General features: G+C 46.7%; 1 long non-coding RNA gene across 2 annotated transcripts in view; it reads right to left on the reverse strand.

Moving 5' to 3' along the window:
* The window catches only part of LOC109367889 (uncharacterized), a 71629-nt gene that overhangs the window by 43799 nt on the left and 12957 nt on the right, over positions 1-14873 (reverse strand). Inside the window, exon 3 of one of the 2 annotated variants that reach the window (XR_014883763.1) lies at positions 1945-2127. The exons of the other annotated variant lie outside the window; for it this stretch is intronic. This is a non-coding gene — a long non-coding RNA (uncharacterized LOC109367889). The remainder of the gene's footprint in view (positions 1-1944; positions 2128-14873) is intronic. 2 annotated transcript variants of the gene reach the window in all.

Below are 14873 nucleotides of genomic sequence, written 5' to 3' on the forward strand. Positions count from 1 at the left end.
ATCAGTGAAGGAATAAAGGGCCTTGGAGCTTTTTGCTCGCTTTAAAGAAAAAAAAATGGATCATTGATTTTATTGGGATTCCCCTAGGCAAAGCAGTTTGTACCTGAAGTATAATATATTTTTATTGTGCCACTGAGGACTGGATGTAAATGTTAATAAATCTTCCTTTGAGGAGGTTATCACTCAGCCATTTTAAATAACTTTGTGTGATACGAAAATCTTTAAAGCAGCCACTGTCGGCATTTAGAAGCTGCCTGTAGGGAGGAGAGGGACCATTTTGTTTGGAATTGCTCTCATGGATGAGCATCACCAGCAGGCTCAGCTGTATGGTCCCCAGTGTCTCAGTGGAGCCGGGAGCCACGGTGTGGTCCTGAAGGCTGCTGGCTAGGAGCTCATGGTACAAAAAGAGCTCTGGTACCTCTGTATCCACTACAAGAAGAAGCTAAGTTAACAGCAGGTAAGGCTACAAGAGAGGTAAGGAGTGCAGGAAGATACATCCCACTGTAGTACCTGATGTGTTGGAAGAAGTAGACAAAATCAGGCTTAAAAGGACTTTTTGTCTTCTCTTCGGTTGAGGATGAACTCAAGAGGATGGATCTCAAAGAGAGCACAGAGAGCTGATATCCACAGAGCTGCTGAGCTGTATGTACTCCATTAAACACACTATCACTACATCAGGGTATCCCCTTGCCAGGCCACACAGTGATTAAAAGCTGCCTTTTGAAGCAGCTTCCTCCTGTACAGGAAGCATTCTCTGCCTCTCCCAGTGCAGTAATTAGGTGCAGAGAATAAAGCCTGTAGCATCCAGCTTCAAAACAAGAAGAAGAAAGTTGTTCTTCAGATAGCAGGAGGCTATGTGGGATCTTTGCTGCATGTTTTGAATGTATTCAAGAGGAACCTGGAGAAGTTCCTGGAAAAAAAAACAATCTTCTGGGAGTTGCTAGATACTTACTACAGACCTCGCTTAGCTCAGGAGGCACCTGAGCTGAAAATAGTTGGAGAGTGAAGGAGAATCTCTATCTGCTTTCTTATTCTCTTCTTTGCACATCCATTTATGATGGCTCTCAGGGACAAGATACTGGGCTAGATGGATCTAGTCAAATCCTCTATAGTCACATTTATGCTTTTTTATAACAAGCCATACTGATCCAAATAGTCTTTATACCAGTATGGCAGTGTCTGCTCATTGAGACCAAAATGAACTATGTGGGGCCTGTGTAAAGGACAGGCTGAGGAATGCAGGAAATTTAAACAAGAAGTGAGCACAGAAGCCAACTCCCTAGAGCAGCTATGCTATAAAGAGCAAAGGTTTTCTCCAGAGAATCCCCTGGACTGTCTCTTTCCCCTGCACCCTGATGAGGATGGCTGCAGCTGTCCAGCTCTTGGAGCAAGATAGACAATGTACCCTAAGAACTTCAGCAGCAGACTTATCTGTGGGGATGTATAAATAGAGATAGAAAAGGTCTAATTGTTGTTTGGGCTGTGGGCCCACTGTTCCCCCTCCTCATGGGAGCCTTGTTTGTGTGCACTCATTTCTCTTGGATCAGCAGTAGGGATGAAGGAGATACATGGATTCCAACCATACAGCTTCTCCTCAATCAAAAGCACTGGCAAAATAAAGTATAGGGATGTTGTTGTTGGTTTTTTTTTCTTTTTTCCCATATTCTGAAAATGGTAATAACAGCAAGCTTCCACTTCTGTCTCATGTACTGCCCCTGCTTCCTTGGCACAGTTGGTCTATCCTGTGGGGCCCTGCCAGGTGGGAGAGTACTTACTGAGCCCATTTGGAGGCATGAAGTGTGCCTGATGCTGCAGCATGGCTACATCAAAACCAGCCTGCTCGGTCCTCAGACCTTTGATCCTCTCTACAGATCTTTCAGAAAACCCAGTCAACAACAGTAATTAATGCAAACCAGTGCTTGGACATGATCAAGTTGCACTGACCTGAAAGGTGTAGTGGAGGAAGCCAGCAAACATGCACTCCAGCGTCAGAGTGGCTCAGGTCTGTCCCTGCGCTGTGGTGAGTCTCACCAAGGCCACCAAGTGTAAGAGAAGCATGAAATCCAGTCTGGAACAGGCAGTCAGTCACAAGTAAGCACCTTCCTGGGGGCTGTTGACATTGTTATTCTAGATCAAGAATCAAATCCTACGTGTTAGTTACTTAGTAGATGAAGTTACCATGCCAACTCATATGCTACCTATTTTTTTTTATTATTATTATTGCAAGAGTAGGCAGCGCTCCCTTGAGATTTCACAAAAGGGGAGGAAAAATGTCAAAGTGCCAAGAATATAATGGAATTTCTAGTCTCAACCCTCTTCCTCATAGGTCTGTTTTTCAGCGCACGTCGCTCTCTTCACAGCAGCAGTGAGGCTAAGCCAAGAGACTCTCAGAATGGTAATTTAGTGGCCAACCCACGGTATTGTGGTGCTACACTTCAGTAATCCACAGCTCTCTGCCCGCGCTTTGCACAATTTTCAGGGAACTAATGCAAGGAACTGGTGCCAAATTATTGTGCAGCCTTCCCCCAACCTCTCCTTCATTTCTCCACATTTCTTTCTTTCTTTTCTCTTTCTCTACTGTCTCTCCATCTGTCTTCTTTCCGTCTGTTGAAAAGACTTTTCTTTCTGTCAGTTACCTTCTTTTTTTTTTCTTTTTTTTTCAATGTTGTCTTTACCTGTTTTCATTCTCAGAACTGTTTATATTTCTGTCTCTTTCCCCACTCTTGTTCTCCAAGACATTCTGGCACCACAAGGACATAGAGCCAATAAATGCTTGTGCCTCCAGCACAATGCCAAGACACTTTTCCACACCAGTGACACGCTCAGATTGTATATCAGGAAAAGATTCTTCACTGAGAAGGTAGTCAGGCACTGGAACAGGCTTCCCAAGGCAGTGAGCATGGCCCAAGCTGCCAGAATTCAGGAGTGATTGAACAATGCTCTCAGACATAGGGTTTAGTTTGGTTTAGTTTTTGCATGGTCCTGTGTGAAGCCAGGACTTGGATTCAGTAATCCTTGTGGGTCCCTTCCAATTTAGGATATTCTGTGATTCTATGATTCTAACAGTTTCAGATTGGAAACAGCTCAGGATGAATGCAGAAGTGCTGCTGTGCCCAACCTTGCTGGAGGCAGAGCCAAAAGTCTGCCTGAATTTCATGTGCTTTGTTTTCTCCCTTGAGACTAAAAGCCACCAGCTCAGGAAGTGTGGTGCTGTAACCTCTCCTGGGGAAATGAGGTTGTGCAGGATGTCTGTACAGAAAGGGGGTGTGGAGGAGAGGCTGGGGGGCAGAGGGCTGACCCTGCTGCCCCACATAGTGGCTGTTTCTCAGGGTGCCCTCCAGCAGCTAGACTTGCTTGCCAGCCTGAGCTTCACCCAAACATCACCTTGGTTTACTCCTGTCACGGGATTAGAGTGCAATGGGGATTTGTGGTGAGATGGGGATGGGGCAATGTCTCTTCCCATCACTGGGACGTCAGGTGGCTCTATGTCCATTTATCATGTGGATGCAGGAGGTGCCACTGCAGCCACAACAAGGATTGCATACGGACTCTGAAGAGTTTATGGGGGAAAAGGGTGCACTGAGTGAAATGCAGTCACTGCTGGCACTGCCTCCTGGCAGCCCGTGCATTCTTGGCGCAGCGCTCAGCTGGAGCAGCACAGGAGCCACTTGTGCCCATACAACTGCAGCTGGTTGTGCCAACACTGCCACTTGTTTGGATGATGGGCGGTGATGGGGTGGGGACACCCAGCAGAGGCTGTGCAGCTGCAGGGGAGCATTGTGGGGAATTTGGCCTCCCGCTGCACATTGCTCCAGCAGCACAGGGGCACTGCCACCACATGCAGACCTTGTATGCCACAACCCTTGCTGCATGAAGGTGCTTGGATCTACGATCTATCTGCATTCGTACAAGCCAGCTCTGCCTCCTAAGAAGGAAAATAACAAGTGCCTGCATTAGGTTTTCACTGCATTTTCTTTAAGACCTCCATGTGAACAACAACAACAAACTGCTTCATCTGAAGCAGAAGTCCTTTCAGGACTCGCCTTGCAGCATTTTACCCTGCTTATCTGTTCACAGACCTGGTCACGAAAGTTCAAGGATGTGATATGGGTTGTGACTAAGGAGCTGGCCACGGTCAGCACCAAACAGGATACATTAATTTCTCCTGACCAACATCCAAGGCCAAGTCCTGCTCCTTATCTCACTAACAGTCTTACTGCTGGCCATTGTATTCAAGCACCACCAAGCATGGTGCGTACAGCCTATCCGGAGGTGCTCCGTGCTTTTTCACAAATAGAACAGTGGTCACCATGCATGATTAAACACGGCTCTAATATCATGCACTGTATGTTGATGCTTTCCATGATCAGATTTCCCACCTTATTTCATCTTTCCTGTTACGAACAGACCCTCTAACAAATAGAAACCCAAATTAATGACGTGTAATGGGGCTTCCCAAAAGTGCCTGGTGGCAGTAGCTCTGCTTACACTGAGGCCGGTGAGTGTGAGATAAACTCACATAAACTTCCCACCTTCTGTTGCCCCCAAAATACAAGAAATATATTAGAATTATCAAGGTCAAGCAAGAATAATCCTTAGAATTTGGAGATGTGGCTCACAGGAATGAGAACTACCCCCGCACACAAATTCTGCCCAAAAGATGAGGAGATAAGAGGTAATTCAAGAAATTACACAAGTATGGGTACTGGTTTGCACATAATGACCTGAATCACTGCTTGGGGTTTACCTTCGTCTCCATGCAGTGCCTTCGCATTGTGGAGTGGATGACACAATGTGGTGAGAAGTAAATCTGAAACCAAACTGCCCATGTGCTGAGTAACTCAGAACAATCACAGCTTGAGAAGAGGGTGACTTGTATTTCAGAATATGATGTTGAAAAGAAAACAACAAAAACACAGAGAAGTTTAATGTGGAAGCTTAAAAAGGCTTGTTGGCTATATTCTTTCAATCTGATCAAAGTCAGCAATATGCTAGAAAGAATTGTTTAATAGGTCAAAGAAGAGGAAATGACTGATGTTTCTCTGTGATGTGGTGCAAAGATAATCACCATGAGGCCAAACACATTTCAGCATCAGTTTAGCAGATGAAGCCAGAGAGAAAATTAAAATGCGGGAGGCAAAATGCGAGATAGTCACAGAAGCAATACAAATTTGGCTTCATTGTTTGTCCTCTGATTCTTTAGCTGGCTGGGGAAGAAATCTGTGTTTGCATTTAAAATGGGATGTATCAGTCCAATTGCTTTTTGCAGTTGTAGAGAGGAAGGGTTTATCCACCTTTCTCCCTCAGTGTTATGTCTCTTATCCTTATCTTCCCCTTCTAAGTAAAGGATTTTCAAATGGTCGATTAGAACATGAAGAATGCAGAAAGATGGAAGAACGTCCTTGGAGTTTTGTTAATTCAAGCGTATCTATCTTTTCATTCCTGGAGAAATGCTAGAAATGGCCTAAACCCAAAATTCCTGTGTAAGAGAGCTGAAGCCTCAGTTAGCCTTGAGCTGCATGGTTACAGCACCTATGGATTTCTGAAAAACCTGAATGGCACAGAGCAGCAAAACAAGGAAACAAGGACTGCAGAGTGGGAATGCCATGTCTGCCTGTGCAGGTGTCAGTGTCACATGGGGGTATTCTCAGAGAGCAGTAACCCATGATGGGTTGATCCTCACCATCTGAATCTGATCACTGATGAGGGCTGGATCCTCCAAAAAGCTTCATCTGGGGAAAAACAGTCTCATTTTACAGCTGAGTTTGGTGAAGTTGCCTCCTGCATTTTAATCATCTCTCTAGCTTCATCACTTATCATCACCTCCTGCCCTCCACTTCTACCCACGGATAGCTGAGAGCAGAACTGAGAGAGGTGCAGGATGATCAGGGAACATTTCACACAGAACATTAAAAAAAGAGAGAGAGAGAAAGAGAGAAGGAAAAGAACAAATGAAAAATATTTGATTTGGTTGAGTCAAAAATGGATTTTTCTTCCAAATCGCTTGCTGGGTAGCCAGATAAGCAGGCTGCCTGGTGGTGTGGCACCAACCTATTATCAGAACAGTGGGTCCTACAGGGGCACGGGAAGAGGCATCCCTCCGGGAAGGGATGGAGCTCAGACCCACATCAAGCCAGTGCTGGGAGGGGCTCCATAGAAACAGTCAGAAAGCTCAGCTCCCTCCCATCTGCTGAGTTCAACATTGCTTTGTTTTGTTTTCCCTTTCTTTCCCGGCAGCATCAGAAGGAAGCCCACTCAGTGATGGCTTTATCAAGGAGCAGTGAGGGTTCCAGGCTCCCATACAGGGCTCAGCCAAGAGCTGGAGCCTTCCTGGGACTTGCAGCAACACAAGCACTACTGCAAACAGAGGGGTTTGCGGCTGCAGCACCAGTCCTGTTGGGTACCAACAGGGATTGCTGAGTGGGAACCCTGGAGCTACGTTCCCATCCCTCTTGCCCAGAGAACATAGGGTTGCTTTGCAAAGCTGAGGATGTCTCCAGGTGTTGTTCCTGGCTCTGTCATATGCAGGACATGGCCCAGCCAGCCTTGGTGAGCACTGTTCGCCAGGGAGCTTAGCTCAGCAGTCAAGTGATGAGGGCACAGCATTGAGAGCATCATCTGTTGTCCAACTTCCAACTAATGCTCAGCTTTCCAACAGATCTTCAGCTCTCTGGATGCAAGAGCTTGGCTTGGTCCCAAGAAGGACATGACCCAGGTTATGCTGTGGCTTGTAGAGCATGTCATGTCCTCAGTATTACATCAATAGCATTAGTTCAAGTTAAAGCATTTATGTAGGTGAAAAATAGAAGAGGTTGGCAAGACTTACGCAGGTAGGAGGGAGAACAGGCTGAAACAGGTTGCTCAGAGTGATCCAGAACATATTTGGTGCTGCACAAAGCACGTGGATGAGTTGTCTGTGAGCTGCAGAATGCAGGGCAGCTGCAGCACTTGGCTCCATTCCAGCAGTGAGGGGCACAAATAGATCCAAGCTATGCTGCTGAGCACAAGCAAGGCAACAAAGTCTGCCCTGAGCTGGTAGGACACAGGGACCTCCACCTTCCCCTGTCCTGCCTCTGCAAACATTGGACTCTTCTGCTTCCAGCTAATCAAAGAGGAAAGCTGGGTGTTCAGGCTGTGCCATCATTCATTCCTGTTCCTGTAAGGTTTCCAGGGCAGGGGCAGAGTGAGTTTTAGATCCAGCAGTAGATGGTTTCTCACATGATTCAGAGAGTAAAATGAAAATGATGATGTGCTTTAATCCTCTCACTCTGCCAGCACCAGAGCCTTGCAGAAGAAAGAAAGCAGAGGAAAACACTATAAGGGGACAAAATGTTTACTGCGGGACTTCAAAGGAAAGGAGCAAATCTGCTGTACCTTACATACATGTATGTGTGTGAACACATCTACCTGACCATGCAAATGTGTGAAGGCAGGTTGAGACTGCAGCACCCATTGGATGACATAGTGGCAGCCCCAGATGAGGAATACCCCTCTGTATCACTAAACCAGAGCCTCTCTCCAGCTGCCTCCCCCACAGCCCTTTTGCACCCACACACACAGCTGATAAGTACATTCCCTCTTGTGATGGTCTGCAGTGAAAGGAGAAGAAATCAATTTTTCATCCATGATATATCATTTTGGCAACATGCAGCAAGAGGTGCATGCAGGGGCAAAGTTGAGCAAAAAGCCAGTAAGTCTGATGCCTTTGTTCCCAAAGTTGGAAGAAATACAGGTTTTTCTCTCCAGATCCAGCACCACCTAATTTCTTTTATGCTGGAGCAGATAGAGACAATTAAGATCACTTTCTCTCTGCTTCTGGCTCCAGTGCAGCAAGGATTTTGCAAGAGCACTTTGGATACTGAGGCACCCAAACATCACCCCCAGCACCGCTATGGCAACAGCCCCATGCAGCCTCCCCTTGTCTCACCCTGATAAATCACCACTTCATGCTGAACATGGGCACAGATTCAGCCTCAAGTACTTCAGGACTACATCTGCTCCACTCAACTGCTTTGCTTTTTTTTTTTTTTTTTTCTTATCCCCTGGGAAAATCTGATATATATGCTTTTTACATGGGCCACGCAGCACATGCAAATGTCAGTGTGAACTGGAGCTTGATTTCGTGCGACAGCACCAAAACACCTGGGGACTCATCACAGTGCAGCAACAGCAGTTTCTCCAGAGCTGCTATAGTGCAATGGGTCTCCAGCCTCCAAATTGCTGGAGGAAAGCAGGGCCAAGGATGCAGAGACAGGACCAGGGATGCAGAGACATGACTAGGGATGCAAATGCAGGTTTGATGAGTTCTTGTCAACCAAGCAATGCTAGAGGAATCGTCCTGCTTCCTATGCTGTTTTTGTACCCATTTTTGCAAGAGATACAAGGAGGAGGGGCAAAATCCACCAGCGCATGTGAGCAATTCATTGTCTTCCTGTCAGCACTTTAAATCAAATTAAATTCCACAAAAAAGAAAGCAGAATTTTTACAGCAGCACCTGCTATGCTACTGCAATTAGGACTCCTGTATAGCCCCACACATTAGGAGGTTTCAAAACACGGCTGTATAAATCCTCTCTGACTATAAAAGAAAAAGAATGTCAGTCAGCCGCTCTGCTTTGGGAAGGCATCGAAGGCTCTGGGCCGAGCACTTCAGGATCTGGGGGTGCTGGGCTCTTAGCTGCTCCATGTAGAGATGGCAATGCCACTTTTGACACTGGCAAGCTGGGCCAGAAAACTCCAACCCTCTGTGATTGCCATGCAAAAAGCATTAAATGCTGCAAATTATGGAGAAGAGTGAAGCATCCAAATCAATGTATTGCAAATGAAGAAACTTGGAGCAAACCAGCCAGGGGGAGCAACAAGGCTGTGGCACTCACACTGGCTTGTAAAACCAGAATGGTGCTGCCTCGCATGGCCAAGGCTCCACTGCTGCTGAGATGAGAAACAATCTGGCACCAAGAAGCAGGCACTCACTGGTACAGCAGATGAGTACAGTTTCAGAAGAGTTGTGGATTTAGGGTTTATGAAGTCATTGATATGTGAATTAAGCACTGACTGACTGAGACTAACTCTTCAAAAGGAGTCATTATAATCTCTATAGAAATATAATGATTCCAGTGACAACATCTTCAATGAAACTTCAAAAACACTTATTTAAAAAAAAAAGAAAAAAGGTACAGAAATATATATTTAAATAAAGTGCTAGTTCTCAGGTTTCCCCAGGCATCAAGCTAGGGAAAATATAGCTTTCCAGAGGCTCAGCCCTGGGAATAGACATCCAGACCCCCCACAGCTTCACTGTCCTTTTCTGGACACACTCCAGGGCTTCAATATCTTTCTTGTAGTGAGGAGCCCAAAACTGAATACAATACTCAAGATGTGGCCTCACCAGAGCTGAGTACAGAGGGAGCACAGTAGAGAGTTGTGGGCATGCTGGGCATCATAGTTCCCATTGGCATGGGCAACATGGAGGGCTGATACCTGCACCCTTTGGCCCTGGGAGAAATCTACTAGCTTGTAGCATTGTGCAATTAAGAACCAGCCTGTCCCTTTCTTCTCACTCTATCAAACCAAACCAAACCAAACCAAAAGAGGTTTATTTTAAGGCAACTTTAAAGCTCTGCTGGTATTTCTCAAAGCCCCTGTGCTTGAGAACATCCTGCAGCTGTGCAGCAACAGGCTGAGCCCAGGAATGGGCACTGGCTAATCTCTTCATTTCTCTGTTTTCACACAAAGCGAAACTGCAGAGCCAGGCTACAAACCCCATAACACAGCATGTCTTGTGTTAATAAATATTAACTCAGGTTAGATTTCAGGAAAAGGTTCTTTACCAGAGGGCAGTGAGCATGAAACAGGCTCCCCAGGGCAGTGGGCATGGCCTCAAACTGCTGGACTTCAAGGGGCACTGGGACAACACTCTCAAACAGATGGTCTGATTTTTGGGTAGTCCTGAGGAGCCAGGAGTTGGACTTGATGATCCTTATGGGTCCCTTCCAACTTGGGATGTTCTACAATTAACTTGGCTTTGGTGAAGTGTTTGAGTACAGTGGGCTGGCGATGCTGGTGCAGTGAAGCAAACCTTTGCAATGGAGAAGGACAAGATCCTTGTCCTTTATGATGCTTTTGCAAAACTCAGAACCTGGCTTCAGTGACAGACACAGTAGTAGGTGCCTGTGACCCAGAAGTGATTTACTCTTAGTCACTCAAATTAAGTAATGGAACACTCTAACTCTGTTTGAATTGCTGAGCACAGCTTTGCTCCAGCTTACAGGGAGTACTCAGCCTGTGCTTAACCCAATGGAGAAGCTCTCTGGAGCCAAGCATTATCACAGAGCTGGAGACCTGCCCCATGTCAAAGGACTGGGCTCCATACCACAGAAGCCACAGCTTTTTCTGTTGGCATCAAACCAATATTTTTGCACAGCCTAGGGTGAATTGCAAATGGAAGCATATCAGTTGCTAATCCACAGTTGCTGCCATGAACAAAGTTCTTCTGCTCTTAGATGTGCTTTGACAACTCCCATGATGAAAGTGATGAGGGCATCCGGTTGGGGAGGAACGCATCTCCATGCTGGAGGCCACAGGCTGTGGTACTACGATTCAGAGACTGCTCCAAGGGTCATGGGCTGTCCTTGCATGCTGACAGCCACCACCAGCTGGGACTGGACAGTTCCCTGGGGCTCCCACCACGGTACGTCCCTGATGAACCGGCTGAGCGTCCCCAAAAGCCAGAAACATGCAGTTGTTGGCTGATGGGAGTCCCAGTTCCCAGCAGCCCTGCTTGTGCCTAGCTCATTGAGAAAAGTCCTGGACTTCTTGATGATATCAATAAAGAAGAAAAACAAAGTGAGAGATCCTGCTCCCGCAGGCCAATTTCAGATCTTTTCTAGCAGAGGAAGGAAAACTTTGTTTTTTATTCTGCTAAAGCTCTGAGGATGGGTTTCTGCAGCAGTGGGAGCTCATGGAAAATCCTCCAGGCCCTCCCTTCTGTAATGAAATCATTCATGAAAGCACTCATTTATTCATTCCTCCCATTTGAGATGTGATATTTGCTGAGTCCTTTCCATATCTGTGCAGGGCCCCATCACACACCCATCCCTTGGGCAGCAGCACCTCCCTCCAGGCAGCATATCCTGCTTTGCTGAAATGCAGCTTTCAAGCACCTGCCAGAATTTTCTTCATTATTAGTGTAGGACTCACTTAAATTATGTTTTCTTTTAGGATTGCGCATTGCCTGTGCTTGTCTTTCCCATGGCAGCATTGCTTCTCACACCTGGGGCTCACTGCAAACCCTGGTGCTTACCACAGCTCCCTCACTGGGTTTGGAGTTTATTTATTTCAAGCTCTGGGAACAAACTGATGGGGTGAATCCTTGTACTTTCCCTCCTGAATAACTTCACACTTCAAGAGAGGAAGAGGAGGAAGAGGAAGCAGGGACATAGTGCTTCTGCTTCAGCCATGATGCTGAGGCACCCCAGAGGGGTCTCTCTGTGCACATGGAAGCAGGAGCACCTAAACCACTGCCCAAACACTTTTCCAGATCCTAATCTTCTCCAGCTCTGGTTAAAGTCATCTTTACGAACCAGTAACTTTGCAGAACTTGTAGCAAAAATGGACACTGCAAGATTCAAAGCATCAACAAATGGGAGATTCCTCCAGCTTCAATTGGGCAGGGTTCTTGGATTTTTTGACACATTGCCACATGAAGAAACTCAAAATTATATAGATGGAAAAGAAATTGATGCTAGCAGCAACCATTTTTGAGATCAGGTATCTCCAGGAGCATCTCCTCAGCTCTGGACCAGGCCCCAGGGATGAGCTGTCAGGGACTGACCCACTTGGCATGGGCTGGCTCTGGGATGGGGCAGCACAGCCAAGGCATGAGCATGTGAGTGCAGGGGGAGTAGGGATGCATGAACACACACCATGACCATGGGAACTGAGGAGAAATGGATTGGGCTTGAGGGTCAATTCACTGTGAGGAGGAAAAAAGAAAAATCCTCTTCTCTCAACTGAACAAATCAGATGGAGAATGAGGCTGGGTCGCCATGGAAACCCCCGGGGAAGCTTGGTTGTCACTTTTTGCAATGGCACCATGTTTTGTGAGGGGAAAGCCATAAGTGTTTGAAAGCCTGTGAAGTGGAAGCTCAGGCTATGTGTACAAAGCCCTTCAGAATGCACACAAAGAACCTTCATTCTGCCCCAGTCTCGGGCTGGCTCCCACCCTCTGCCAACATTTCCAGAAATATCCAGGTATTTAGGGACACAGAGCTTGTACATCACTCCCAGATCTATAGATTGTGCCTAAATCTCTCCTACCACATCTGCATCCCTGTCAGCCTGGCATCTGGACACTAGCACCTCCTTGCCATTGAAATCTATCACTAATTGGGCTTATTTTAGTAAGATAGAGTGAAAACACTTTGACACCACTGTGTTATGAATTAGGAGACACATAAAAGGAAAAAAAATGTCAAGTTCTTGTAGTGAAGGAGCTAAGAATGAGCTTGGCTTTCCATTAAAGCCAGGCTGCAAATCTCTCATTGACTATAGCTTGCAAGAATTGGCTACTGGATTGCAGCAGGTGCTTGCCACAAAATCCCTGATCACAGTCCTGCAGTATTTGTACTGTCACCTGGATTTCTCAGGTTGTCTCTTAATTCCCAATCCATTTTTTTCCATCTTTTTTGTTTTCTCCTCCCTGGCTGAGTTTCCTGGTGGGAAGGTCCCAGCCTCGCCTTGTCTACCAGCCTGCTGTAAGCACCCAGGTTGTGCTGGTGATTCATTTGTTCTCACGACTGTGCCGGGAAGGAAATGAGGCCGGTGCTGCTTGGTGAAAGGTAATTTCCCAGTGCTTCCTCCAGATGGCAAGATCTTTTCAGGAACATGTGTTCCTGTTGATGGCAGGGCTGAACAACAGAACCGAGCGTGCCGGCTCAGCATGAAGGCTGGCACAGCCACGATGCTTCATAACTGTTGCCGTACCAGGAGATGGATCAGCAAAGACTGAGCCAGAGATAGCCAAAGGCACTGTTGAGGAAAAAAACAGGGCATTCCCTGCAAGAATTTGCTTTTCTTTTTTTGTTCACTTTGAACAGAGAGCATGGGTTTATTTAGGAAGAGCCTCATGGACTGGCTGAGATGTCCCACAGCTCACTGGGGACAAGGTGGTGTCCACGTGGTGTCCACGTGGTGCCCACTGAACTAAAGACCACAAGGTTTTTAGTACAAAGTCCTCTGAATGCTCAACAGTGCCACTGTGGTTCTGCCCAAAAAACATGCTCCTGATAACAAAGGGCTGCTAATGGTGGCTTGTAAACAAGAAGTATTTCTTGAAAGCTTCACTCTACAGGGACAACAGAGAGCAGGAAGGATTACATGTATTATACCATTACCCAGCTTCGTATTTTTCGGAACTTCATGACGATCGGTGCTTTTTTCCCTTTGAAGTCCCCTGCTGGAACAAGGAGACCTTCAGCTTTCCTTTTTAAAGAAAATAATCTCTCACAGATAGCTGGAGGGTTAGAGCCCTTTAGCAAAATTGGAGGCAAATGGCAAATAACTTTGGGACGCAATAAGTTTTTAAATTCTCATGAACTTCTGTGGCAGACTCATGAATTTGTGCTGCCTTGCAGTCAGCATCTGGTGGGGATGGGGTAACCTAAACTGCAGGGTGCTGGGATCCACAGGCTGTGTTTATCAGCTGGTTTTGTTTTGGGAGAGCTGGTATCTCCTAGGAGGGTCTGCTCCCACAAGCACGTTTTGTGAGCTGGTGGCATAGGAGCCCAGCCAGAGCCAACCTGCCTGTGCAATGAAATATCCTGTAAATGTCTGACAGAGGAGGAGATGACCAACCTGAACGGAAATACGTTTATTTGGACTTTGTGTAAGAAGGGGCTTTCCACACCTTGTCACATGTTGATTAAAGAGCACTCTCCCTTTGTCCCCATTGTCTCTGCCAAGAGCAGAAGTGCTGCTCACTGCAAACTTCCCCAGCCTGACAAGGCTGCCTCTGCCTGAAATATGGCTCAAATGAGAAGCTCAGTGCTGGGCTGTGTAGATGAGGGGGATTCCAGGCAGGATCTCCTGCACCCAAATGATGCTATGTTTTGTCCCAAACAAAGGCATCCTGCCACCAGCCTGCCCTGCATTGTTCAACATCATTAAAACCTTCCAGACACCAGAATGTTCATAGAATCATAGAATATCCCAAAATTGGAATGGACCCATAAAGATCATTGAGTCCAATCCCTGGCTCCACATAGGACCACCCAAATCCAAACCTATATCTGAGAGCACTGTCCCAACACTCCTTGAACTCCAGCAGCCTGGTGCCATGCCCACTGCCCTGCACAGGCTGTTCCATGCTCACAGCCCTCTGGTGCTGAGCCTGTCCCTAACCCCCAGCTGTCCCTCCCCTGACACAGCTCCATGCCGTTCCCTCAGGCCCTGTCATTATCACAGAGAGCAGAGCTCAGCACCTCCACTCCCTGTGAGGAGCTGCAGCTTCCATGAGGCCTCCCCTCAACTCCTCTGCTCTGGGCTGAGCAAACACAGGGATTGCTGCTCCTCACACACCTTGATCTCCAGACACTTCTTCATTTTTGTAGCCCTACTCTGGACATGCTTTACTCCTTGTTGCTTTGCTTTGAGCACCCTTCAACATGCCCAAAAGCTGCTGGGATGGAAGAATCCAGGGCTAGCAACCCCATGGATATTAGTTCCCAAAGCAAGGAAAGGAACAAAGGGCTGAATGTACAAATGCATAACTGCAGGCACAGTTCTCCTGGTCCTTCACCTGCACCTGTCAATTATTATTCAGATTGGGCCACTTGTGACCACCAGAAGTGGAGCAGCACAAGGTGAAATGAAATG

Source organism: Meleagris gallopavo, chromosome 5 (genome assembly GCF_905368555.1).
Source record: "Meleagris gallopavo chromosome 5, MGAL_WU_HG_1.1, whole genome shotgun sequence".
Lineage (NCBI taxonomy): Eukaryota > Metazoa > Chordata > Aves > Galliformes > Phasianidae > Meleagris > Meleagris gallopavo.